At 44.3% G+C, this 26,642-nt stretch overlaps 1 protein-coding gene and 2 non-coding genes across 3 annotated transcripts in view; 1 reads left to right on the forward strand and 2 right to left on the reverse strand.

The window, feature by feature from the left end:
- Positions 1–26,642, reverse strand: part of LOC137348833 (zinc finger protein 850-like) — a gene marked incomplete at its 5' end in the record, with an annotated part of 277,096 nt that overhangs the window by 139,301 nt on the left and 111,153 nt on the right. The gene's annotated exons all lie outside the window — the stretch shown is intronic.
- trnas-cga (transfer RNA serine (anticodon CGA)) lies at positions 12,219–12,302 on the reverse strand. The gene has a single exon. It is a non-coding gene; the product is annotated as a tRNA-Ser (tRNA).
- trnam-cau (transfer RNA methionine (anticodon CAU)) lies at positions 21,185–21,279 on the forward strand. The gene is made up of 2 exons: positions 21,185–21,222; positions 21,244–21,279. It is a non-coding gene; the product is annotated as a tRNA-Met (tRNA).

A 26,642-nucleotide genomic window follows, 5' to 3' on the forward strand; every position in this document is an offset into this window, starting at 1 on the left:
ACCGTTCCCAAATACAAGACAGTTGATAACTCTAACGTAATAGAAATACTGCACTGCAATCAACCTGGGGAGCATAACCAGAATGTTAAACTGTTATTTTAAATTAGCACGAGGTGATTTTTTTCGAAGTCATCTTTAAATCATCTAAAAATGATTCCAAGCTCATGACATTCTGGCTATTTCAGCAGCCGTGTTGAAAACATCAAATGTTTTGGCTTTTGACGTCATCAATCATCAGGAAAATATAATTCAGGGATGTGAGATTCCAGATCCGTGGATAGACTGGAGAAGCTGGGGTTGTTCATCTTCGAGCAGAGAAGGAGAGAGGAGAATTGATAAAATTGTTTATATGAAGGGTTTAGATAGAAGAATTAAAGAGGAACTGTTTCTAATGGCTGAAGGATTGAAAAACCAGAGAGTACAGATTGAGGAAGATTGGCAGAAGAAGAGGTGACATCGAGATCTGCTGAAAGACCACTGACCTGAAACATTAACTCTGTTTCTCACTCCACAGATGCTGGCGAATCTGCTGAGTATTTCCAGCAGTTTCTGCTTTTATTTCAGATTTCCAGCAACAACAGTATTTTTGCTTTTGTGCTCAGTTTAATCCCAAATTGGGCGAGTTTATTTTTAACTTTGCTGTTGCTTTTATGACCGAACTCCATTTACCAGGTATAATACTTTATTGCATGCAGTTGTAGCCGAGTGGTTAAGATGATAAACTTAACAATCTGTTGTGAATTCTGTGTGAGTGCTCGTGTCCTGCTGCCTGCCTTTCTGATTATTTCAAAGTTTAACCAGGTCCCTGCAACCAATCATCAGTTACAGGTAATAAAATCCTGCACCTTTCAATCCCTCCAGGATTTTCTCATTTGCATTTCAAAATTTACCTTTAGAAATGGAACAAAAATCTGCCAAATTGGGGATACTCTTTCTTTCCGGCTGCCTGTCTCTCTTTCGGCCTCCCTCACTCTTGGTGTACATATCTGTGTGTTTCGCTCTATGTGTGTCAATGTGGTTCAATTCCCCGAGGAGGTGACTGGATTTTTACCTTCACAAACTTGATTTATTTTAGTTGTGTCGCATCATTTTAAAATGTTGCAGTGGAAAGTAGCAGGGTAAAAATAATGCAAGACCAGATTGTCTCTTTCTGCATTTTCTTGAGTGGAGACTGTTCAGCGACTAACTGCCGGTGTATTAAAAAGCAGAGGATGATTTAAATTTTAACTGAGCAACATTTAAACAGATATAGACCGAGTAGTTATAGTCGAGTGGTTAGGTAATGAATACATCGAGAGAATGAATTAATAAATTTAAAAAAACAAAGTGAAATCCCTCAGACATTAGGAATTGTTTCCACCGCTGCCAGCTCTCACAGGGAACAGGAAAATAAACGTTCACTGTCAACTTTTACCAGAACGGAGAGGTGAAAACCAACAGGAAAACCTCGAAAATAGAGAAGGCTGGAAGGTGAACTGATGGAATTTGCGAAGCTTTGTCTCTATTTCATCAGGTATTAGAGGCGAAATTTAGTCACTCAGCTTCAGGATTACATTTGCTGAACAGGAATCAAACAAACAGCAAGATTTTTATAGACCTGGAAAGAAAGATTCTATATTGAGATGCAATTCTTAAGATCATATTTTGACATCTGATGGATCAGCATTTTGGTCCAACTCTCACTCTGTCATTAGATGACTGCAGTGACCACACTTTAAAAGTAGTTCCTTGACTGTGAAGCGCTTGGTGAGATCCTGGGGATGTGCAAGGCGCTGTTTAAATGTAAGTCTTTCTTCTTTTCTTACTTTCTGTCTGTCAGTCTCAGTGAAGTAAAATATGGAATTGTGGAGTGAATCTGTTCCTTTGAGCATCTACTCCACACTCTGCCGTTCTCTTTCTCCTTTTCTATCTTTTTCTCTTTGTTTCCCTCTCCTCGGTGTCTGTCTGGAATAAAAATCCTCCCTCTGGGGCTGGTGGATGAACCCAGGTCTGCTAACAGTGCAATTCTTGGTTTGATGCTTCTGTCGCGGATACGTGACTGTGAGTTGTGTTCCTTCCTTTTTAGTTCAGTGGTGAGTATCCTTACCTATCACATGGGGAGTGTGGGGTCAATTTCTACATGGGGAGGTTGCACATTTTCAAGACATCGGAATGTTTCATGGTGCAGCTTCATCTCAAAATATAATGGTGAATGTTAGCAGAGTTAAACATGCAAGAGGGAATGCTCATAAGGTCATAAGAAGTAGGAGCAGGAGGAGGCCGTCCGGCCCCTTGAGCCTGCTCCAACCATTCAATAAGATCATGGCTGATCTTTTCGTGGACTCAGATCCACTTACCCGCGCTCTCACCGTATCCCTTAATTCCTTTATTGTTCAAAAAGATATCTACCTTAGCTTTAAAAACGTTTACTGAAGAAGTGTCTACTACTTCACTGGGCAAGGAATTCCACAGATTAACAACCCTCTGGGTGACGAAGTTCCTTCTTAATTCAGTCCTAAATCTGCTCCCTCTAATCTTGAGGCTATGCCCTCTTGTCCTAACTTCACCTACCAGTGGAAACATCCTCTCTTTTTTTTTTAGAACATTACAGCGCAGTGCAGGCCCTTCGGCCCTTGATGTTGCGCCGACCTGTGAAACCATCTGACCTACACTATTTCATTTTCATCCATATGTCATTCCAATGACCACTTAAATGCCCTTAAAGTTGGCGTGTTGCAGGGAGGGCGTTCCACGCCCCTACTACTCTCTGAGTAAAGAAACTACCTCTAACATCTGTCCTATATCTATCACCCTTCAACTTAAAGCTATGTCCCCTCGTGTTTGGCATCACCATCTGAGGAAAAAGACTCTCACTATCCACCCTAACTAACCCACTTATTATCTTATATGTCTCTATTAAGTCACCTCTCCTACTCCTTCTCTCCAACGAAAACAACCTCAAGTCCCTCAGCCTTTCCTCGTCAGACCTTCCCTCCATACCAGGCAACATCCTAGTAAATCTCCTCTGCACCCTTTCCAAAGCTTCCACATCCTTCCTATAATGCGGTGACCAGAACTGCACGCAATACTCCAGGTGAGGTCTCACCAGAGTTTTGTCAAGCTGCAGCATGACCTCGTGGCTCCGAAACTCGATCCCCCCACTAATAAAAGCTAACACACCATATGCCTTCTTAACAGCCCTATTAACCTGGGTAGCAACCTTCAGGGATTTATGTACCTGGACACCAAGATCTCTCTGTTCATCTACACTACCAAGAATCTTCCCATTAGCCCAGTACTCTGCATTCCTGTTACTCCTTCCAAAGTGAATCACCTCACACTTTCCCGCATTAAACTCCATTTGCCATCTCTCAGCCCAGCTCTGCAGCCTATCTATGTCCCTCTATACCCTACAACATCCTTCGGCACTATCCACAACTCCACCGACCTTAGTGTCATCCGCAAATTTACTAACCCACCCTTCTACACCCTCTGCCAGGTCATTTATAAAAATGACAAACAGCAGTGGCCCCAAAACAGATTCTTGCGGTACACCACTAGTAACTAAACTCCAGGATGAACATTTGCCATCAAGCACCACCCTCTGTCTTCTTTCAGCTAGCCAATTTCTGATCCAAAGCTCTAAATCACCTTCAACCCCATACTTGCGTATTTTCTGCAATAGCCTACCGTGGGGAACCTTATCAAACGCCTTACTGAAATCCATATACACCACATCCACTGCTTTACCCTCATCCACCTGTTTGGTCACCTTCTCGAAAAGCTCAATAAGGTTTGTGAGGCACGACCTGCCCTTCACAAAACCGTGCTGACTATCGCTAATGAACTTATTCTTTTCAAGATGATTATAAATCCTGTCTCTTATAACCTTTTCCAAAATTTTACCCACAACCGAAGTAAGGCTCACAGGTCTATAATTACCAGGGCTGTCTCTGCTCCCCTTCTTGAACAAGGGGACAACATTTGCTATCCTCCAGTCTTCCGGCACTATTCTCGTCGACAATTATGACATAAAGATCAAGGACAAAGGCTCTACAATCTCCTCCCTAGCTTCCCAGAGAATCCTAGGATAAATCCCATCTGGCCCAGGGGACTTATCTATTTTCACACTTTCCAAAATTGCTAACACCTCCTCCTTGTGAACCTCAATCCCATCTAGCCTAGTAGTCTGAATCTCAGTATTCTCCTCGACAACATTTTCTTTCTCTACTGTAAATACTGACGAAAAATATTCATTTAACACTTACCCTATCTCCTCTGATTCCACACACAACTTCCCACTACTATCCTTGATTGGCCCTAATCTAACTCTAGTCATTCTTTTATTCCTGATATACCTATAGAAAGCCTTAGGGTTTTCCCTGATCCTATCCGCCAATGACTTCTCGTGTCCTCTGCTTGCTCTTCTTAGCTCTCCCTTTAGATCCTTCCTGGCTAGCTTGTAACTCTCAAGCGCCCTAACTGAGCCTTCATGTCTCATCCTAACATAAGCCTTCTTCTTCCTCTTGACAAGCGCTTCAACTTCTTTAGTAAACCATGGTTCCCTCGCTCGACAACTTCCTCCCTGCCTGACAGGTACATACTTATCAAGGACACGCAGTAGCTGCTCCTTGAATAAGCTCCACATTTCGATTGTTCCCATCCCTGCAGTTTCCTTCCCCATCCTATGCATCCTAAATCTTGCCTAATCGCATCATAATTTCCTTTCCCCCAGCTATAATTCTTGCCCTGCGGTATATACCTGACCCTGCCCATCGCTAAGGTAAACCTAACCGAATTGTGATCACTATCACCAAAGTGCTCACCTACATCTAAATCTCACACCTGGCCGGGTTCATTACCCAGTACCAAATCCAATGTGGCATCGCCCCTGGTTGGCCTGTCTACATACTGTGTCAGAAAACCCTCCTGCACACACTGGACAATAACTGACCCATCTAAAGTACTCGAACTATAGTATTTCCAGTCAATATTTGGAAATTTAAGGTCCCCCATAACAACTACCCTGTTACTCTCGCTCCTGTCGAGAATCATCTTCACTATCCTTTCCTCTACATCTCTGGAACTTCTTCTTGTATCTTATCTATTCCCTTCATAATTTTATATGTTTCTATAAGATTCCCCCCTCATTCTTCTGAATTCCAATGAATATAATCCCAATCTACTCAGTCTCTCCTCATAAGGCAACCCCCTCAACTCCAGAATCAACCTAGTGAACCTCCTCTGCACCCTCTCCAGTGCTAGTATATCCTTTCTCAAGTAAGGAGACCAAAACTCCACACAGTACTCCAGGTGCGGCCTCACCAGTACCTTATACAGCTGCAACATAACCTCTCTGCTTTTAAACTCAATCCCTTTAGCAATGAAGGACAAAATTCCATTTGCCTTCCTAATTACTTGCTGTACCTACAGACCAACCTTCTGCGATTCATGCACAAGGACACCCAGGTCCCTCTGCATAGCAGCATGCTGCAACTTTTTACCATTCAAGTAATAATCCTTTTTACTGTTACTCCTACCGAAATGAATGACTTCACATTTATTAACATTGTATTCCATCTGCCGGACCTTTGCCCACTCACTCAATGTATCTATGTTCCTCTGCAAAGTTTCACAGTCATCTGCACACTTTGCTCTGCCACTCATCTTAGTGTCGTCTGCAAACTTTGACAACCTACACGTGGTCCCCAACTCCAAATCTTCTATATAAATTGTAAATAATTGCGGTCCCAACACTGATCCCTGAGGCACACCACTAGTGACTGATTGCCAACCAAAATAGCACTCTTTTATCCCCACTCTCTGCTTCCTGTTCGTCAACCAATCCTCTATCCATGCTAATACTTTACCCCTAACGCCATGCATCCTTATCTTATGCAGCAGCCTCTTGTGCGGCACCTTGTCGAAGGCCTTTTGGAAATCTAGGTACACCACATCCACTGGGTCCCCATTGTCCACCTTGCTCCTAATGTCATCATCGAATTCCAAAAGATTTGTCAAGCATGACCTGCCCTTCATGAACCCATGCTGCGTCTGCCCAATGGGACAATTTCTATCGAAATGCCCTGCTATTTCTTCCTTGATAATAGACTCAAGCATCTTCCCCACTACAGAGGTTAAGCTAACCGGTCTATAATTCCCCATCTTTTGTCTACCTCCCTTTTTAAACAGTGGCATCACATCTGCTGTTTTCCAATCTGCTGGGACTACCCCAGAGTCCAGTGAATTTTGGAAAATTACCGCCAGTGCATCTGCTCTTTCTCCCGCCATCTCTTTTAGTACCCTGGGATGCATTCCATCAGGGCCAGGAGACTTATCATTCCTCAGCTCCATTCGCTTGCGCAACGCTACCTCTTCCGTAATAATGATTGTTTCCAGGTCCTCACCTTCGTTCGTCTCTTTGTCAATTGCTGGCATGTTATTAATGTCCTCCACTGTGAAGACTGATGCAAAATACCTGTTCAATGCCTCGGCCATTTCATCATATCCCATAACTAAATTCCCCTTCTCATCCTCTAAAGGAACAACGTTTACTTTAGCCACTCTTTTTCGTTTTATATATTTGTAGAAACTTTTGCTATCTGTCTTTATATTCTGTGCTAGTTTTTTCTCATGTTCTATCTTACTTTTCTTTATAGCTATTTTTGTGGCTTTCTGTTGACCTTTAAAGTTTTCCCAATCTTCTAGTTTCATGCTGTTTTTGGCCACTTTGTATGCCTTCTCTTTCAATTTGATAGCCTCCCTTATTTCCTTAGACACCCATGGCAGATTACCCCTTTTCTTCCAGTCCTTCCTTTTCACTGGAATATGCTTTTGCTGAGCACTTTGAAAAATTGCTTTGAAAGTCCTCCACTGCTCGTCAACTGTCCTACCATAAAATCTTTGTTTCCAGTCTACTTTAGCCAAGTCCTCCCTCATTCTATTGTAGTCCCCCTTGTTCAAGCGCAGGACCCTGGTATTGGATTTTATCTTCACACTCTCCATCTGTATTCTAAATTCAACCACACTGTGATCACTCCTTCCAAGAGGATCCCTAACTATGAGGTCATTAATTATTCCTGTCTCATTACACAGGACTAGATCTAGGATAGCTTGCTCCCTCTTCGGTTCCCTTACATACTGTTCAAGAAAACTATCACGGATACACTTAATGAACTCCTCCTCAAGGCTACCCTGACTGAGCTGGTTCGACCAATCTACATGTAGATTAAAATCCCCCATGATAATTGCCGTACCATTTTTACAGGCATTTGCACGTGGCTCGGGCAGTAATCTGGAGATTATGAGGACTTGTTCCTTAATTTCGTTCCCAGTGCTTTATAATCCCCAAACAGGTCCTCCATCCTAGCCTTGCCTATGTTGTTAGTCCCAACGTGGACCACAACAACTGGATCCTCCCCCTCCCGCTCCAATATCCTTTCAAGCCGGTCAGAGATGTCCAGCAACCTGGCACCGGGCAGGCAACACACCATGCGGGACTCCTGATCAGGATTGCAAAGGATACTATCTATCCCCCTCATTATAGAATCCCCGATAACTACCACTTGCCTTTTTGCTCGCACCTCTTGAATGGCCTTCTGCACCATGCTCTCTTCAAGAATTTTCTGAAGCAGTGATCGTTTCATCATGAAGTGCCCTCACACTGCACAGTGATAGATAATTGTGATTTTAATCGAATGTAATACCGATTTCTGTTCGTGCTGCTCAGTGACATTGCTTCATATCTGCCAGTCTTCCATGTTGGAACTTGTTAAAATTCATGAAGACTAAAAGAAGTACGCCTGTCGTAACAACTCCAATATAAAAGCAAAATACTGCAGATGCTGGAAATCTGAAATAAAAACAAAACGTGCTGGAAATATTCAGCAAGTCTGGCCGCATGCATGGAGAGCGTGGCAGAGTGAATGTGAAAGGTCAGCGACATTTCACCAGAACGGGCAAAGGTTAGCAATGTAATACATTTTAAGCAAATAAAGTGAGGTGGTGCAAAAGAGAACAAAAGAACAAAGAGAACAGAAGAACAAATATTATTCCTAATGAGCTTTATTACGTTTTTATTCAGCAAGGAATGCATTTTTTGTGTCAGTTCATACAGCAGCAAGAAAAATTCATTTCCTGACCGTGTTTCATTCCTTGACTGGGAATATAACCATGTCTGCGATGTAGAAAGCATTGAATTCCAACCACAAGACCACCAGGGAATCTACCAGAATTCACTACAAGTTAGCTGCTCCATGCGATATTTGCTATTTCTTCACTTCAGGCCACTTTCATCACAGTTTAGTTTCTCATTAAAACAATCAAATGTTTACCTGAAACACAAAAGCCTTGTTCAGGCAATGACAGCACCGAATGTGTTGACATGTCCACAAAGCTGCAGATGTACAATTTTCAATTTCCAAGATGAACCAACCTCATCAATGTACAAAGCAGCACACTGCCATCAGACATCAATAGAAACAACTGACACACATCAAATTCTGCCAGTTTCATGTGGGATCTCCTTCTTCTATCATTGCTTTTTCTCCAGCTCTCTCTGTTCCTCCAGCTCCCAGGTGAGTTAGATGCCTGATGTGAACACATCGAATTCATGAAACCCAGATTTCCCTGGAAAGCCAGGAATGGGAATGAAAGATGGAGGACATTGGGAAACAATGGGTGTTGCAGATAATGGGATAAATAAGCACTGTGATCTCATCTTCCTGCTTCTTCCAGATACTGAATACTGGAATGTGTAAGAGTTGTTCCCATTAGCAATTATCCCCAGTCACACTCTCCTTCCAATCTTTTACCACTTGCTTATATTTCAAACGCTGCATAATTTCTCACTGGTTTTCAATGTGTATTTGGCTCGAATGGGTTGTAAGTTGGTAGAATGACTGTGAAGGCAGCAGCAGTGCTGTTAATGAACATACAATAGCAGAAAGGTACAGTACAGAAGGAGGCCATTCGGTCCAGCATGATTCGTTGACAGAGCAGTTGTGATTTGTTGATCAGGAATGATATTTGTGCAGGTTGAGCAGCAGGCAGAAATATCTGCCCCATTGCCTGCCACCCATACTTTCCTGGCCTCTTCCTCACTTTCATCAGTTCATCACTCTGTGTTCTAACATGTTCCCCTTTCCATCCCAAGCTCTGTCTCTATAACTGTTAGCGACCAGTTACATCTCTGACTTCTTCAGCTCTGCTGCACAGTCACCGACCTGGACCTTTAATTGTGTTTCGCTCTCTCCACAGATGCTGCAGGTGGCTCAGCTGCACAGCAGGGCAGGAAAAAGAGTGGAAGAGCTATAGTGATAGGGGATTCTATCGTGAGGTGTACAGATAGGCGTTTCTGTGGTGGGAAACGGTCTCCAGGATGGTATGTTGCCTCCCTGGTGCTCTGGTCAAGTATGTCATGGAGCAGCTGCAGGACATTCTGAAGGGGGAGGGTGAACATTCAGAGGTCGTGGTACACACCGACATAGGCAGAAAGAGGGATGAGGCACTGCAACAGGAATTAAGGGAGCCAGGTAGAAGATTGAAAGCAGTATCTCAAACGGTGTATTCTCTGGATTACTCCTGGTGCCACATGCGAGTGAGTATAGGAATAGGAGGATAGAGCAGATGAATGCGTGGCTGAGGAGATGGTGCAGGAGGGATCACTGGGTCTGTTTCTGGCGTGCAGGTTGCGTGGGTTGCACCTGAACTGGAACGGGACCACAATCTTGCTGAGAGGTTTGGTAGTGCTGTTGGGGGTGCGGGGCTGGGGTGGGGTGGTGGGTGCGGGGGCGGGGTGAGTGGGGTCGCAGGGTGCTAACATAATTTGGCAGGGGAATGGGAAACAAAGTGGAGGTACAGTAGGGGGTGATGCACAGCCAAATATAAAAGAAAAACTGAGTCACTGTGGAATGCAGAGCAAATATTGTCAAGGCACAAGTGAAAAATGCAAGACTGGATTGCATCTATTTTAATGAAAGGAATCTTACCAGTAAGGCAGATGAATTGAGGGTGAAGATTATCACATTGGATTATGATATTATTGATATCACAGAGACATGATTGAGGGAGGGGCAGAACTGGCAACTCAATATTCCAGGGTATAGAATCTACAGGCGAAACAGGGGTCCATTAGGGGCCAAAGTGGCAATCTGTGTGTGGAGCTGGAGGTTATAGGTGAGGTTTTAAAAGATTACTTTTCATCTGTGTTCACTATGGAGAAGGACGATGTGGGTGTAGATATCAGGGAGGGAGATTGTGATGTACTTGAACACATTAACATTGAAAGGGAGGAATCATTACCTGTTTTAGCGTGCTTAAAATTTGATAAATCCCCAGGCCCAGGTGCGATGTATCCCAGGCTATGATGTGAGGCAAGGGAGGTGATCAGAGGGGCTTTGACACAAATTTTCAGATCCTATCTGGCCACAGGAGACGTACCAGAGGATTGGAGGACAGCGAATATGGTAACTTTCTTCAAGACGGGTTCCAGGGATAAACCAGGTAATGACAGTCTAACATCAGTGGTTGGGCAACTATTGGAAGAAATTCTGAGGGACAGGATTAATCTCCACTTGGAGAGGCAGGGATTAATTAGGGACAGTTAACATGTCTTTGTCAGGGAGGGATCGTGTCTAACTAACTTGATTGAATTCTTTGAGGTGGTGGCTAGATGTGTAGATGAGGGTAAACCAGTTGATGTAGTCAAATAGACTTTAGTAAGTCTTTTGATAAAGTCCCGCATGGGAGATTGGTTAAGAAGGTAAGGGCCCATGGGATCCAGGGAACTTTGGCAAAGTGGATCAAAAATTGACTTAGTGGCAGGAGGCAGAGGGTGGTCGTCGTGGGTTGTTTGTGTGAGTGGAAGCCTGTGACCAGTGGTGTAGCGCAGGGATCACTGCTGGGACCCTTGCTGTTTGTAGTGTACATTAATGATTTAGACATGAATATAGGAGGTATGATCAGTAAATTCGCAGATGACACGAAAATTGGTGTTGTCGTAAATAGTGAGGAGGAAAGCCTTAGATTACAGGACGATATAGAGGGGCTGGTAAGATGGGTGGAGCAGTGGCAAATGGAATTTAATCCTGATAAGTGTGAGGTGATGCATTTTGGAGGACTAACAAGGCAAGGGAATATACAATGGATGGTAGGACCCTAGGAAGTACAGAAGGTCTGGGGGACCTTGGTGTACTTGTCTATAGACCACTGAAAGCAGCAGCACTGGCAGATGAGGTGGTTAGGCAGGCATATGGGATAATTGCCTTTATTAGCCGAGGCACAGAATTTAAGAGCAGGGAGGTTATGATGGAGCTGTATAAAATGCTAGTTAGGCCACAGCTGGAGTACTGTGCACAGTACTCTGGGCAGCACCTTATAGGAGGGATGTGATTGCCCTGGAGAGGATGCAAAGGCGATTCACAATGATGTTGCCTGACCTGGAGCATTTCAGTTATGAAGAGAGACTGAAATGGCTCGGGTTATTTTCCTTAGAGTAGAGAAGGCTGAGGGGGGACACGATTGAGGTATAGAAAATTAGAGGGGCATTGATAGGTTCGATAGGAAGAAACCTTTTCCTTAGCGGAGGTGTCAATAACCAGGGGGCATAGATTTAAGGTAGGGGGCAGGAAGTTTAGAGTGGATTTGAGGGAAGAAGTTCACTCAGAGGGTGTTTGGAATTTGGACCACACTGCCTGAAAAGGGTTGGTGGAGGCAGGAACCCTCACAACATTTACCAAGTATTTCGATGAGCACTTGAAACGGCAGAGAATACAAGGCTGCAGGCCAAGTGCTGAAAAATGGGATTAGAATAGTTAGGTTCTTTATGACCGGCACAGACACGATTGGCCGAAGGGCCTGTTTTTCTGCTGTATAACTCTATGACCGCCGAGTTGCGAACCATTTGCTGTTTCTTTTTAATTTCAGTCACGTTTGTGAGAGTTGTCATAACAGTAAAAAAGACTGATTACTTTCTGACCAGGAATCAAACCCAGAACGCGAGAGTGAATGCATTGAGCCCACACCACTCGAACACCAGTGAAGCTCACCCACGCCTTTCAATATTAGCTGCTTTTCCCATTTCTTCACCTTCAACAGGCTGATTTGTTTGTTTATTTCTCACACATTTTTTGCCTTTTGTTCAGTTTATGACAAATCCACGATCTCTGATTGATACTGAGACATTTGAACATTTCCAACCAGCAAAGTGAGCAGTCAACTCAAGAAAAATGACACAAAGCCGCTGTGAGCAGGGTTTGAACCTGTGCAGGAAAATTCCCCATTGGATTTCGAGTCCAACGCCTTAACCACTCGGCCATCACAGCTCAGCTGCTGCTGGCTCTTCTAATTAAATCATTGGTACAATGCATTAGACAATTGCTTAAATGAGACATATTCTGGGGAATCATTGCCTTTGAGCCTTGTGTTGAGTTGCATCTCCCAGTGTATGTTAAAATTCCCATGATGGAATCAGTGTAGTTTACAACACAGAAGGAATCCTCTCGATCCACCGAGTCAGCACCAGCTCTTTGAAAGATCAGTCAGTTTAATCCCACAATCCAGCTTTTCCCCATCACCCTGGAAATCAGTCCTCTTCTCTTCTCGCTATTCTCTGTTTTATGTACCTCAGAAAATTATGTATCCGTGCTGTCACTGGTCCTTTAATTCCATCACTTTAATTTTTCTAACAAGTTGATTATGTGGTATTTCACCAAATGCTTTTTAAAGTCCATCTCCACAACATCACTCACATTACCGCTACCCTCATCAACTTTAGAGATATACAGCTGCACAGCACAGGAATCGGCCCTTCGGCCCATCGTATCTGTGCCAGCTATCAAGCACCCATCTATTCTAATCCCATTTCGACCACTTGGCCCGCAGCCTTGTATGCTATGGCGTTTCAAGTGCTCATCTAAATATTTATTAAATGTTGTGAGTGTTCCTGCCACTACCACCCCTTCAGGTAGTGTGTTCCAGTTTCTTTCTCCATTAATTGGATAGACTCAGTTCAAGGTCCAAATGAACATTGGTGTGAATGGAACGTGTGCAGCCTCGAAACAGCGGTGGTAACTGAGCAATGTTAACGGCTTTAAGACCGTGAAAGTGAATGTTACAGTCTGCTAAGCCACAGTGAACTGAAATGGAAACAAGTCAGTGTTAATAGTGGAAGGAATAATCTGAGAGAAGGGGCGGGTTTGAATGTTGGAACGTGAAGCACAGGCATGTGTAAGTGAAATGCTGTAAAAGGAGACAGTAGTTTTTTTTCTCCATCAAGAAGAAATTCATTTTCAAGAAGTAAGGATTGGTTATTTGCTGCATTCCATTAGTTGGTGCAGCAGCCGGTTTAAGACACAAAGCAAGCTCTGTCTGGATTTGGAGTAGCTGTGACCACAACACAGAGTATTCACCATTATCCATTCACAGTCCCACTGAAGCAGCTGCGATAGTCTAACACAATTGTTTGAGAAAGATCTTTTTTAGTGAAGAGGATTTCTCGACAAAAGCTGCCTGATCTGCTGAATCTTTCTAACATGTGATGCTTTTATTTTGGACTTTCCACCTGAGCAGCTTTTCTGCTGATATAAGAAACAGCAAGGGTCCCAGCACCGATCCCTGTGGTGCACCATTGGTCACCAATATAACACAAATTATGACCGCATTGGGAATGGAACCCCAGTTCAATGGAATTATGATCGCTGAAACCCCGACTATCAACAATTTTGGGGGATGCCATTGACCAGAAACAGAACTGAACCAGCCACATACATACTGTGTCTACAACAGCGGGTCCGAGGCTGGGAATTCTGCAGCGATTAACCCAACACCTGACACCCCAAAGCCTGTCCGCCATCTACAAGACACAAGTCAGGAGTGCGATGGAATACTCTCCACTTACTTGAATGATATTGGAGCTGCCCTCAGGAAGCTCAACTCCATCCGGGACAAAGCAGCCCACTTGATTGGCAGCCCATCCACCACCATAAACATTCACTCCCTTTGCCACCAAAGCACAATGGCAGCAGTGTGTATCATCTACAAGATACACTGCAGCAACTCACCACAACTCCTTCAACAGCACTTTGCAATTCGACAGCGCTTTGCAAACGCGTGACCTCTGCCACCTGGAAGGGCAAGGACAGCAGATGAGTGGGGATATCACTATCTGCTAGTTCCCCTCCAAGCCCCACACCATCCTGACTTGGAAATATATCACCGTTCCTTTACTGATATTGGATCAAAATCCTGGAACTCCCTCCCTAACAGCACTGTCCATACACCGACACCACATGGACTGCAGCGGTTCAAGAAGGCAGCTCACCACCACCGACTCAAGGGAAATTAGGGATGGGCAAGGCAAATCCCCAGGATGTTGATGGTGGAGGATTCAGCAATGATAATGCCGTTGAACTTCAAGGGGAGATGTTTAGAATTTCTCTTGTTGGGGATGAAATTGTCCAGCAATTGTGAGGTGTGACTGTAACTTGCCGTTTATCAGTCCAAGCTTGACTGTAGTCCTGGCCTTGCTGCATATGCATATGGACTGCTTCAGTGTCTGAGGAGTCGAGAATGGTACCAACCATAGTGCAATCATCAGCGAGCATCCCCACGTCTGACCTTGTGATGGAGGGACGGTCATTGATGAAGCATCTGAAGTTGATTGGATCCAGGACAAGATCTGAGGAACTCCTGCAATTATGTCCAGGAGCTGAGATGATTGACGCCCAACAACACAACCATCTGCCTTTTAAAATAGAAGAATAGAAGATAGGAGCAGGAGTAGGCCATTCGGCCCTTCGAGCCTGGTCCGCCATTCATTCTGATCATGGCTGATCATCCAACTCACTAATCTGTTTCCGCTTTTCCCCCATATCCATCGATCCCTTTGAGCCCAAGAGCTTGAAAACATACAATGTTTTGACCTCAACTGCCTTCTGTGGGAGCGAATTCCACAGGTTCACCACTTTCTGGGTGAAGAAACGTCTCTTCATCTCAGTCCTGAATTTTTTATAATTCATTCATGGGATGTGGGTGACGCTGGCCAGGCCAGCATTTATTGCCCATCCCTAATTGCCCTTGAGAAGGTGGTGGTGAGCTGCCTTCCTGAACTGCTGCAGTTCATTTGGTGTCGGTATACCCACAGTGCTGTGAGGAAGGGAGTTCAAGGATTTTGACCTCGCGACAGTGAAGGAGCAGCGATATAGTTCCAAGTCAGGATGGTGTGTGACTTGGAGGGGAACTTGCAGGTGGTGGTGTTCCCATGTATTTGCTGCCCTTGTCCTTCTAGTTGGTAGACGTCGCGGGTTTGGAAGGTGCTGTCTAAGGAGCCTTGCTGCATTGCTGCAGAGCATCTTGTAGGTGGTACACACTGCTGCCACTGTGCGTCGGTGGTGGAGGGAGTGATTGTTTGTAGATGGGGTGCCAATAAAGTGGGCTGCTTTGTCCTGGATGGTGTCGAGCTTCTTGAGTGTTGTTGGAGCTGCACCCATTCAGGCAAGTGGAGAGTATTCCATCACACTCCTGACTTATGCCTTGTAGATGGTGGGCAGGCTTATGGGAGTCAGAAACTGAGTTACTCGCCTCAGGATTCCTAGCCTCTGACCTGCTCTTGTAGCCATGGTATTTATATGGCTACTCCAGTTCAGTTTCTGGTCAATGGTAACCCCTAGGATGTTGATAGTGGGGGATTCTGCGATGGTAATGCTGTTGACTGTCAAGGGGAGATGGTTAGATTCTCTCTTGTTGGAGATGGACATTGTCTGGCACTTGTGTGGCGCGAATGTTACTTGCCACTTATCAGCCCAAGCCTGGATATTATCCAGGTCTTGCTGCGTTTCTACACAGACTGCTTCAGTATCTGAGGAGTCACGAATGGTGCTGAACATTATGCAATCATCCGCCAACATCCCCACTTCTGACCTTACGATTGACGGAAGGCCATTGATAAAGCAGTTGAAGATGGTTGGGTCTAGGACACTACCCTGAGGAACTCCTGCAGTGATGTCCTGGAGCTCAGATGATTGACCTCCAACAACCACAACCATCTTCCTTTGCACCAGGTATGACTCCAGCCAGCGGAGGGCTTCCCCCTGATTTCCGTTGACCTCAGTTTTGCTAGGGCTCCTTGATGCCATACTCGGTCAATTGCTGCCTTGATGTCAAGGGCAGTCACTCTCACCTCACCTCTTGAGTTCAGTTCTTTTGTCCATGTTTGAACCAAGGCTGTAATGAGGTCAGGAGATGAGTGAACCGAAACTGAGTGTCACTGACCAATGGTTTACCCCGTATCCTTAGTCTATGACCACTGGTTCTGGACTCCCCCACCATCGGGAACATCCTTCCTGCATCTACCATGTCAAGGCCTGTTAGAAATTTATAGGTTTCTATGAGATCCCCTCCCCGCCCCCACACACACACAACCCGCCCCCACCCCACCACCCCACCACCCCACCCCCACCGCCACCCCTTCAGCTTTCTGAACTCCAGCGAATATAATCCTAACCAATTCAATCTCTCATACGTCAGTCTGGCCATCCCAAAATTCAGTCTGGTACAACTTCGTTGCACTCCCTCGAGAGCAAGAACATCCTACCTCAGATAAGGCGACCAAAACTACACAGTATTCCAGGTGTGGCCTCACCAAGGCCCTGTATAATTGCAGCAAGACATTCCTGCTCCTGTGCTCGAATCCTATCGCAATGAAGGCCAACAGAACGTTTGCCTTTTTTTTTTACACCTGTCACACCTGCATGCTTACGTTTAGCGACTGGCGTACGAGAACATGCAGGTCTCGTTGGATATTCTCCTCTCTCAGTTTATAGGCATTCAGATAATAATCTGCCTTCCTGCTTTTGCCACCAAAGTGGATAACATCACATTTATTCACATTATACTTCATCTGCCGTACATTAGTTTGATCAATTTGCTTACCCACTATTTTTTTCATGTTTGTACTTGCAGCTGTTCAATTTTCAGTCCGTTGACACCCTTTCTGTACGAATGCTTTGTCTTTCAGCGCACCATTTACATATCTTTGCTCCATGACCTACTGGTCAGCAATTCTGTGACTTTGTCCTATTTCCACCTTCTCCTTGTTATCTCTTGCTGCACCCATACTTTACTTGCTTATTACCTTTTACATTTCCAATATTTGCCAGTCCTGAAGAAGGGTCACTGACCTGAAACGTTAACTTCTCTCTCCACAGATGCTGCCAGACCTGCTGAGTATTTCCAGCATTTTTTGTTTTTATTTCAAATACTCCTGGATGTTCGTTTCCCATCTCTGGTCAGCCTGCAGCCATGTCTCCGTAATCCCAACTATATCATACCCGTTTACATCCAATTGCACAATTAATTCATCCACTTTATTGCTCATACGGACCATTCCCTGGTGTGCAGCAAGGTTAGACTCAAACCAAAGAAGCTGCATCACTCCAAGCAGAAGAGCCACTCACTCATCAACACGAAGAGAATTTCTTATCCACAGTTGTTACATAAATTTCTAAATTCAACTTGAAAAAGCCCTTCAAAACACTCCCACAGGGGATGCAGAGACCAAGTGCGCCTACATCAGAGATGCCATCTATGAGTCAGCTATGATCACCTATGGTAAATGTATGAAGTAGAATGCAGACTGGTTTCAATCTCACTTTGAAGAGCTGGACTCTGTCATAGCCGCTAAGTGCATTGCACTGTTGAACTCCAAGAAAGTCCCCAGCGAGCTAACATCTGTAGCACTTAAAGCAGCCAGAAACGCTGCACTAAGAACAGCCAGGTGCTGTGCAAATGATGACTGGTAACACCTATGCAGCCATATTCAGCTGGCCTCCGACACCGGAAGAATCAGAGATATGCATGATGGTATTAAGAGAGCTTTTGGGCCACCCATCAAGAAGATCGCCCCCCTCAAATCTAAATCAGGGGACACAACTACTGACCAACGCAAGCAATTGAACCTCTGGGTGGAGCACTACCTAGAACTGTACTCCAGGGAAAATGTTGTCACTCAGACCGCCCTCAATGCAGCCCAGTCTCTGCCACTCATGGATGAGCTGGACATACAGCAAAAAAAATCAGAACTCAGTGATGCCATTGATTCCCTAGCCAGCGGAAATGCCCCTGGGAAGGACAGCATTACCCCTGAAATAATCAAGCGTGCTAAGCCTGCTATACTCTCAGCACTATACGAACTGCTTTGCCTGTGTTGGGACGAGGGAGCAGTACCACAGGACATGCAGGATGCCAATATCATCACCCTCTATAAGAACAAAGGTGACCGTGGTGACTGCAACAACTACCATGGAATCTCCCTGCTCAGTATAGTGGGGATGTCTTCGCTCGAGTCGCTTTAAACAGACTCCAGAAGCTGGCCGTGCATGTCTACCCTGAGGCACAATGTGGCTTTCGAGCAGAGAGATTGATCATTGACATGCTGTTCTCCCTTCGTCAGCTACAGGAGAAAGGCCGTGAAAAACAGATGCCCCTCTACGTTGCTTTCATTGATCTCACCAAAGCCTTTGACCTCGTCAGCAGACGTGGTCTCTTCAGACAACTAAAAAAGATCAGATGTCCACCAGAGCTACTAAGTATCATCACCTCATTCCATGACAATATGAAAGGCACAATCCAGTATAGCAGCACCTCATCAGACTCCTTACCTATTCCGAGCGGCGTGAAACAGGAATGTGTTCTCGCACCCACGCTGTTTGGGATCTTCTTCTCCCTGCTGCTCTCACATGCATTCAAGTCTTCAGTAGAAGGAATTTTCCTCCACACAAGATCAGGTGGCAGGTTGTTCAACCTTTCCCGTCTAAGAGTGAAGACCAAAGTACGGAAATTCCTCATCAGGGAACTCCTCTTTGCTGACAGTGCTGCATTAACATCTCACACTGAAGAGTGTCTGCAGAGTCTCATCGACAGGTTTGCGGCTGCCTAAAACAAATTTGGCCGAACAATCAGCCTCAAGAAAATGAACATCATGGGACAGCTCATCAGAAATGCTTCATCCATCAATATCGGCGACGATTCTCCGGAAGTGGTTCAAGAGTTCAGCTACCTAGTCTCAACTATCACCAGTAACCTATCTTTCGATGCAGAAATCAACAAATGCACGGGAAAGGCTTCCACTGCTATGTCCAGACTGGCCAAGAGAGTGTGGGAAAATGGCGCACTGACACAGAACACAAAGGTCCGAGTGTATCAAGCCAGTGTCCTCAGTACCTTGTTCTACAGCAACGAGGCCTGGACAATGTATGTCAGCCAAGAGCGATGTTTCAATTCATTCCATCTTCGCTGCCTCTGGAGAATCCTTGGCATCAGGTGGCAAGATCGTATCTCCAACACAGAAGTCCTCGAGGCCGCCAACATCCCCAACTTATGCACCCTATTGAGCCAGCGGTGCTTGAGATGGCTTGGCCATGTGAGCTGCATGGAATATGGCAGGATCCCCAAGGACACATTGTGCAGCGAGCTCATCACTGGTACCAGCCGTCCATGTCTCCCCTTTAAAGATGTCTGCAAACGCGACATGAAGTCCTGTGACATTGATCACAAATCGTGGGAGTCAGTTGCCAGTGATCGTTAAAGCTGACGGGCAGCCATAAATGCGGGGCTAAAGCGTGGTGAGTCGAAGAGACTTAGCAGTTGGCAGGAAAAAAGACAGAAATGCAAGGGGAGAGCCAACTGCATAACAGCCCTGACAACCTACTTTATCTGCAGCACATGTGGAAGAGTCTGTCACTCTCGAATTGGCCTTTATAGCCACTCCAGGCGCTGCTCCACAAAGCACTGACCACCTCCAGGCGCTTACCCATTGTCTCTCGAGACAAGGAGGCCAAAGAAGAAGATTATTAATACTCCACACGTTAAGTTGCAAAGCCTAAGGCTTCTCTTTTTGACATTACTTGTCTCCTTCCCACTATTTTTCACTGTGGCCCTGTTTGATTCAGGCCCTTGATTTCTCTGCCTATCACTTTTCTTATTCCCCTTTGGTTCTTGTCCTTGATCACCATTCCTCTGACTCCTTGCAAAGTTTCCCATTCCCCTGCCATTTTAGTTTAACCCTCCCCAAACCACTATAGCAAACACTCCCCCTGGGACATACCTTTGTGTTAGGTATGACTTCATCTCGTGGAACGTTTCCCCTCTCTTTCCCATTGCCTCCAGTTTTGCTCGGGCTCCTTGATACCATACAGGGTCCAATGTTACCTTGATGTCAAAGGCAGACACTGTCATCTCTCCAATACAACTCTATTTTCCATGTTTGGCCAAGGTTGTAATGAAGTCTGGAATTGCGTGCCCCTGGTGGAATCCAAACTGAGCATAGGTCAGCGATGTGTTACTGAGTAAGTGTTTATTGATTGCACTGTCAACGATACCTTCCACAACTTTGCTTAGCAGTTGGCAGGAGTAGATTGGGAGTAGACTGATGGGGTAGTTAATGGGTGGATTGGACTTTTCCCGATTTTTGTAGACAGGACATAGCTGGGCAAATTTCGCATTGTCAGGAAGATGTGCGTTTTGCAATTGTACTGAAACAACTTCTCTGAGGACACAGCTGGTTCGAGAGCACAGATCTTCAGTATGACAGTTGGAATTGTGTCAGGGCCCATCGTGTTTTGGAAATTCACTGCCTTCACCCGTCTCTTGATAGCACGTGGATTTAATGGAATTATCTAAAGGCTGGCATCAATGATGATAAGGACCAATCTTCTCTTCAACCCAGGACCGAATCTGCTTCCACCACACTCTCGGTATTGGACACAGCTGTGGCCCCAGCACTGATCCTTGAGGCACTCCACGAGTTGCAGTCTGATATCTTGAAAATTCTCCATTTATCCCTACTCGTTGCTTTCTGTCCGTTAACCTCTAAGTCATCCCTGCATGCTAATATATTACTTCAATTCCATGAGCCTTTATCTAGTATATTAATCTTCCATGGTATCTTACCGAATGCCTTTTGGAAATCCAATTATACTACATTCCTGGTTCCCCTTTGTCTGCCCTTTCAGTTACATACTCAGAATTCTGGAATAAATTTGTCATTCAAGATTTCCATTCGGTAAAAACATGTTGACTTTGTTTGATCAGACAATGATTTTCTAAGTGCTTGTTAATACTTCCTTTATCATAGATTGGAACATTTTCCAGATGACTGATGTTCGGCTAACTTGCCTGCAGCTCCCCATACTATAGGCGGTGTGTTGTGGCTTCAGTGGCGCAATCGGTTAGCGTGTGGTACTCATACAGCAGTATAATTAATGAACGATGCCGAGGTTGTGAGTTCAAGCCTCACGTGGAGCACTGAATTTTAGAAACGGGGTGCAATGAGAAACAGCTTGACAGTGCAGAAAGGTTCGTCCGAACTGGCCAGAAGAAGGGATCGAAAACAACGATGAGGTGACATGAAAGCAACAGGAGCCACGTGCGGTGAGAGCCCTGCAAAACTTCATAGTCATTTCCAGCAGAGAAGGAGACAACTCGGTCCATGCCAGCTCTGCACAGAGCAACGCAGTCAGGCTCGATGCCCATAGTCCTGCAAGCCTGCTTTTCTCAGAATTCCTCCTGAAGGCATTTATCATTTCTGCTTCCACCATCCTTGTGGGCAGTGAGTTCCAGGTCATTATCACTTGAGATACAAAAACAGTGCTTCCTCATATTCACCCACATCCTTTTTTTCCCACAGAACTGGCAATTTTTGGTCACTACTCCTTGTGCCGTTTCCCTTGTCTAACTTATCCAAGCCTGTCATAATCTGGTACACTTCTATTAAATCTCCCCTCAATCTCTTTTGTTCTAAGGAGAACAAGCCCAGCTCTGCCAACCTAACCCTGTAACTAAAATGCTCCATCCCAGGAACCCATCTGCTAAATCTCCTCTGCACCCTCTCAAGGACGCTCATATCGTTCCTGAAATGTGCTGACAAGAACAGGACAGAGTTGCTGCTAACCAGAGCTTTAAAGAGGTTCACCAAAATTGTACTGACTACTTCTATTTATGAAGCCTAAGATTCCTTATGCTTAACTAACTATTCTCTCAATATATCTTGCCACCTTCAAAGATCGATGCACCTGCACCCCCAGGTCACTCTGTTCCAGCACATTCGTTAGAACTATGCTATTACATCTACATTGCCTCTCCTTAATCCCTCTGTCAAAATGCATCACTTCACACTTGTCAGTATAAAATTCAATCTGCAAACATTCTGTTCGTTCGACTACCCTTTCTATGTCCTGTTGTTGGCTGTTCATATTATGCTCACTGGTTGCTGCAGCTCCAAGTTTGTTGTCGTCAGCAAATTTTGAAATTCTGCTATCTTGTGGAACATCACTATCTACCATTCTCCAGTCTGAAAAACAACCACTTTCATTGACTCGTTGTTTTCAGTCCTTAAGCCAATAACTTCTTCAAATGGACACTGACCCTCCTATTCCACAAGTCACAATTTTGTTAACAAGCCTTTTCTGTGGTACCTTATTAAATATTTTGTTAAAATCCATATAAACAACATTCAACACACTCCCTTCATCAAACTTCTCCTTAACTTCAACAAAAAATTCAATTCAATTAGTCATGCATGATCTGTCTTTTACAAATCCCTTCTGGTTATCCTTAATTAACTTGAACATCTCTACATGTAAATTGATATTTTCCCTGACTATTGTTTCTAAAATCTTACCCACCACTGACGTTAAACCAACTGGCATTTAATTGCTCGGACTGACCTTACACATTTCTTGAATAAGGGTGTCACATTTGCCACTCCCCAATTCTATGCCACCTTCTATCCTGACTCAAACATCCAGAACTTGTGGAAAGACCTTGACCCATCTTGGACTGAGTCTGAGGAGAGGTTTCTCCAACAGAGGCTGATTTTGACCTTGAGCTGCATTTGAAATTTCCATTTCATCAGACATGTCTCTCCAACTCTGCCTTGGATCGGAACTCAAACATTTTCTTGCACAAGATTCTGGCATGATTTGTGATTGAGTAACTATTGGTGCTCAACTCGGAACCAAATTATCTGATTTATTCGACTCATTTGATTCTTTCCAACTTCCTTCTTTTTTTGTGAACCTCTGAAGGTAAAAAATGAACTATATGTACAAACTTAACTTTTCCACTACCAAACATCTTGAATAAATATGTGCGAGGACCACATCTTCCACAACTCTTCCTGGTCACCACTTCAACCACTTGTGATGATGAATCTTCACTCTCACCTTCTGGTTCAACTTCAAACTTCTTTCTCCCACTCTACCCCTATCATGACTCTCTTTCTGTCTTGATTGTTTTTCTTCTACTGACAGCGCTAAATGTGGCTTCAGCAATGAAAACCTCATTCTGGCCTGTCTATTGAGAAACAGGTCCCTCATTATTTTATACACCTCCATTACATCTCCCCTTAACTTCCTCTGTCCCAAGGAATACAAACTCAGCCTTATCCAATCTTTCCTCATAGCTCATCTGCATGTAAATGACGTTCAGGATGAGTTTCCGAGTTTTTCTCCCTGAATCTAATGAATCCGATGATTGTCATTGGAATCCTTTTAGACGTGGATCCGATGCTATTTGTTCCCCAGGAAGTGACCATTCTCATTCTGTTACTCTGAGCAGTTTCTTTTTGTCCAAATGCTGCAATGGAACTTCCCACTTTTAAAGTATTATCATTCGCTGTACATTAGGCTGCATCTACAAACTTCTCTCTCACATGTCCAGTGATTCGGACGACAGTTTTCACTTGTAAATCAGGAATTGTGATATTCACAACAGCGTGCTGGAGAAAGACACAGTTTGAGCGCGGGTGACAGTGGTGGAGGAATGGAGAGCTGGGGTTCGCCCGTGAAAGCAGCAGCAAAGTTTAAAACAATCACAGTGAACATGGAGCTCCAACCCATAACCATGGAATTAAGAATTTCATGCTCTCTTGACTGAGGTAACTGGGCAACCCACGGCAGCGTTGCCATATCTCTCATTAAAGTGAGATAACTGTTGGTTTCCTCCTGGTGCCTCAGCTTTTTTTGTGTTCCATGGTGTAAAAGGAAATTGATCAGCAAAAGCCCAAGGATTCAATACATTCCACTCAATCATCAATAACATCATTCCCATCTTCCACTTTTTAGGTGCACCTCCTTCCAAAGATTGCAATCCATTTTACTGAGGAATTGTTCTGGGATTTATTGTTTACCTACGTTGTGTCCTCATTTTGATATGAGATTCTCTTCAATATCCAACACAAAGTGAATTGCAAACCTAACAGAAAAACACGAAAAACACAAATCCCATGGTGCTCACTTTCAGAACAGTCAGCTTTTAAATAACATGAAGACATTTTACATGGGAACGATTTTGAAAGTTGTTACTATTGTTTGTAACTCTTTCATTGTGCTCAGAGTATGAGGAGGTTTGGCCCGGGCTGTCGTGTCCCGTGTCCCATGGATGTACAGTAACCCTCTGATTGATTTGTTGTTTTCTGTTGACAGTGGGTGATTGGAGAGTGTGGGTTTAGAATATTGCTGCTTGTCCCGGTCTCACTGACTGTGGCGTTGGGAATGAGTGAATAATTGATGTAACTGTTTTCATGTGCGACATACAGCTTAGACTTGCTGTTATTAACCGAGGTATCATGGAATGATCCTTTAATAATCGCTCACAAATTTGAACAGAAATCAGCTGTAATGTTCAACGTTGAGGGAGACTTTCTGCACAGTTCCGAAGAAGGGTCACTGACCCGAAACGTTAACTCTGCTTGTCTTTCCACAGATGCAACCAGACCCGCTGAGTGATTCCAGCATTTCTTGTTTTTGTTTCAGATTTCCAGCATCCACAGTATTTTGCTTTTATTATGGAAAAACTGCACTGAAATCAACCTGGGGAGCATAACCAGAATGTTAAACTGTTATTTTAAATTAGCACGAGGTGATTTTTTTCAAAGTCATCTTTAAATCATCTAAAAATGATTCCAAGCTCATGACATTCTGGCTCTTTCAGCCGTGTTGAAAACATCAAATGCTTTGGCTTTTGACATCTTCAATCTTCAAGAAATCATTAATTTCGAGATACAGCACTGAAACAGACCCTTCAGCCCACCGAGTCTGTGCCAACCAATAACCACCCATTTATACTTACCCTACAGTAATCCCTTATTCCCGACATGAGGAGCAATTTATAATGACCTGCAGGTCTTTGGCGCTGTGGGAAGAAACCGGAGCACGCAGAGGAAATGCACGCAGATACAGGGAGAACTTGCAAACTCCACACAGGCAATACCCATAATTGAAACCGGGTCCCTGGAGCTGTGAGGCTGTGGTGCTAACCACTGTGCCACTGTGCACCTCATGCACACTGTGGAGCAGTGAATACACTTTTTAAATAGCATGTGATTGGCTAAAAAGTTCCTTGCGACGGACTGAGGTGATGCAAGATGCTATATAAATGCAAATCCTTTTTTGTTTTTTTGATGTCAGAGAGCACATCTTCACAGATAACCTGGAATGGGCTGGGGTAGCTGAGTGGGGACAACACTCTGGTGTCATTCCGTGGAAAGTTAGGGACTGTGATCGGAAATCATAAGGAAGGATGAACTGGATGGGGGAGCGGCCTCTCATTTGTACTTAACTCTGTGAAAGGCCTTTCTTCTGACTTCCACATGTGTTTGATACATTAAGGCATTTTTCCAGTTTTAACTGTGCAGCCTGCTCTGCTAAATGCATGGCCGAAGTAGCACAAATTATAATTCAGGAATGTGAGATTCCAGATATGTGGATAGACTGGAGAAGCTGGGGTTGTTCATCGTCGAGCACAGAAGGAGAGAGGAGAATTGATCGAATGCTTAAATGAAGGGTTTAGATCCAAGAATTAAAGAGGAACTGTTTCTATTGGCTGAAGGATTGAAACCAGAGAGTACAGATTGAGGAAGATTGGCAGAAGAAGAGTCGACATCGAGATCTGCTGAAAGATCACTGACCTGAAACATTAACTCTGTTTCTCACTCCGCAGATGCTGGCGAACCTGCTGAGTATTTCCAGCACTTTCTGCTGTTATTTTAGATTTCCAGCAACAACCATATTTCTGCTTTTGTGCTAAGTTTCATCCCAAATTCTGCGAGTTTATTTTTAACTTTGCTGCTGCTTTTATGACCGAACTCCATTTACCAGGCACAATACTTTATTGCATGCAGTTATAGCCGAGTGGTTAAGATGACAAACTTAACAATCTGTTGTGAATTGTGTGTGAGTGCTCGTGTCCTGCTGTCTACCTTTCTGATGATGTCAAAGTTTAACCAGATCCCGACAGAAGCAATCATCAATTACAGGTAATAAAATCCTGCACCTTTCAATCCCTCCAGGATTTACTCATTTGCATTTCAAAATGTACCTTTAGAAATGGAACAAAAATCTGCCAAATTGGAGACACTCTTTCTTTCCGGCTGTCTGTCTCTCTTCAGGCCTCCCTCACTCTCGGTGTACATATCTGTGTGTTTCACTCTATGTGTGTCAATGTGGTTCAATTCCCTGAGGAGGTGACTGGAATTTTACCTTCACAAACTTGATTTATTTTAGTTGTCTGGCGTTATTTTAACATGTTGCAGAGGAAAATAGCAGAGTAAAAATAATACAAGATGAGTTTGTCTCTTTCTGCATTTTCTTGAGTGGAGACTTTGTTTA

Source organism: Heterodontus francisci, chromosome 34 (assembly GCF_036365525.1).
Source record: "Heterodontus francisci isolate sHetFra1 chromosome 34, sHetFra1.hap1, whole genome shotgun sequence".
NCBI lineage: Eukaryota > Metazoa > Chordata > Chondrichthyes > Heterodontiformes > Heterodontidae > Heterodontus > Heterodontus francisci.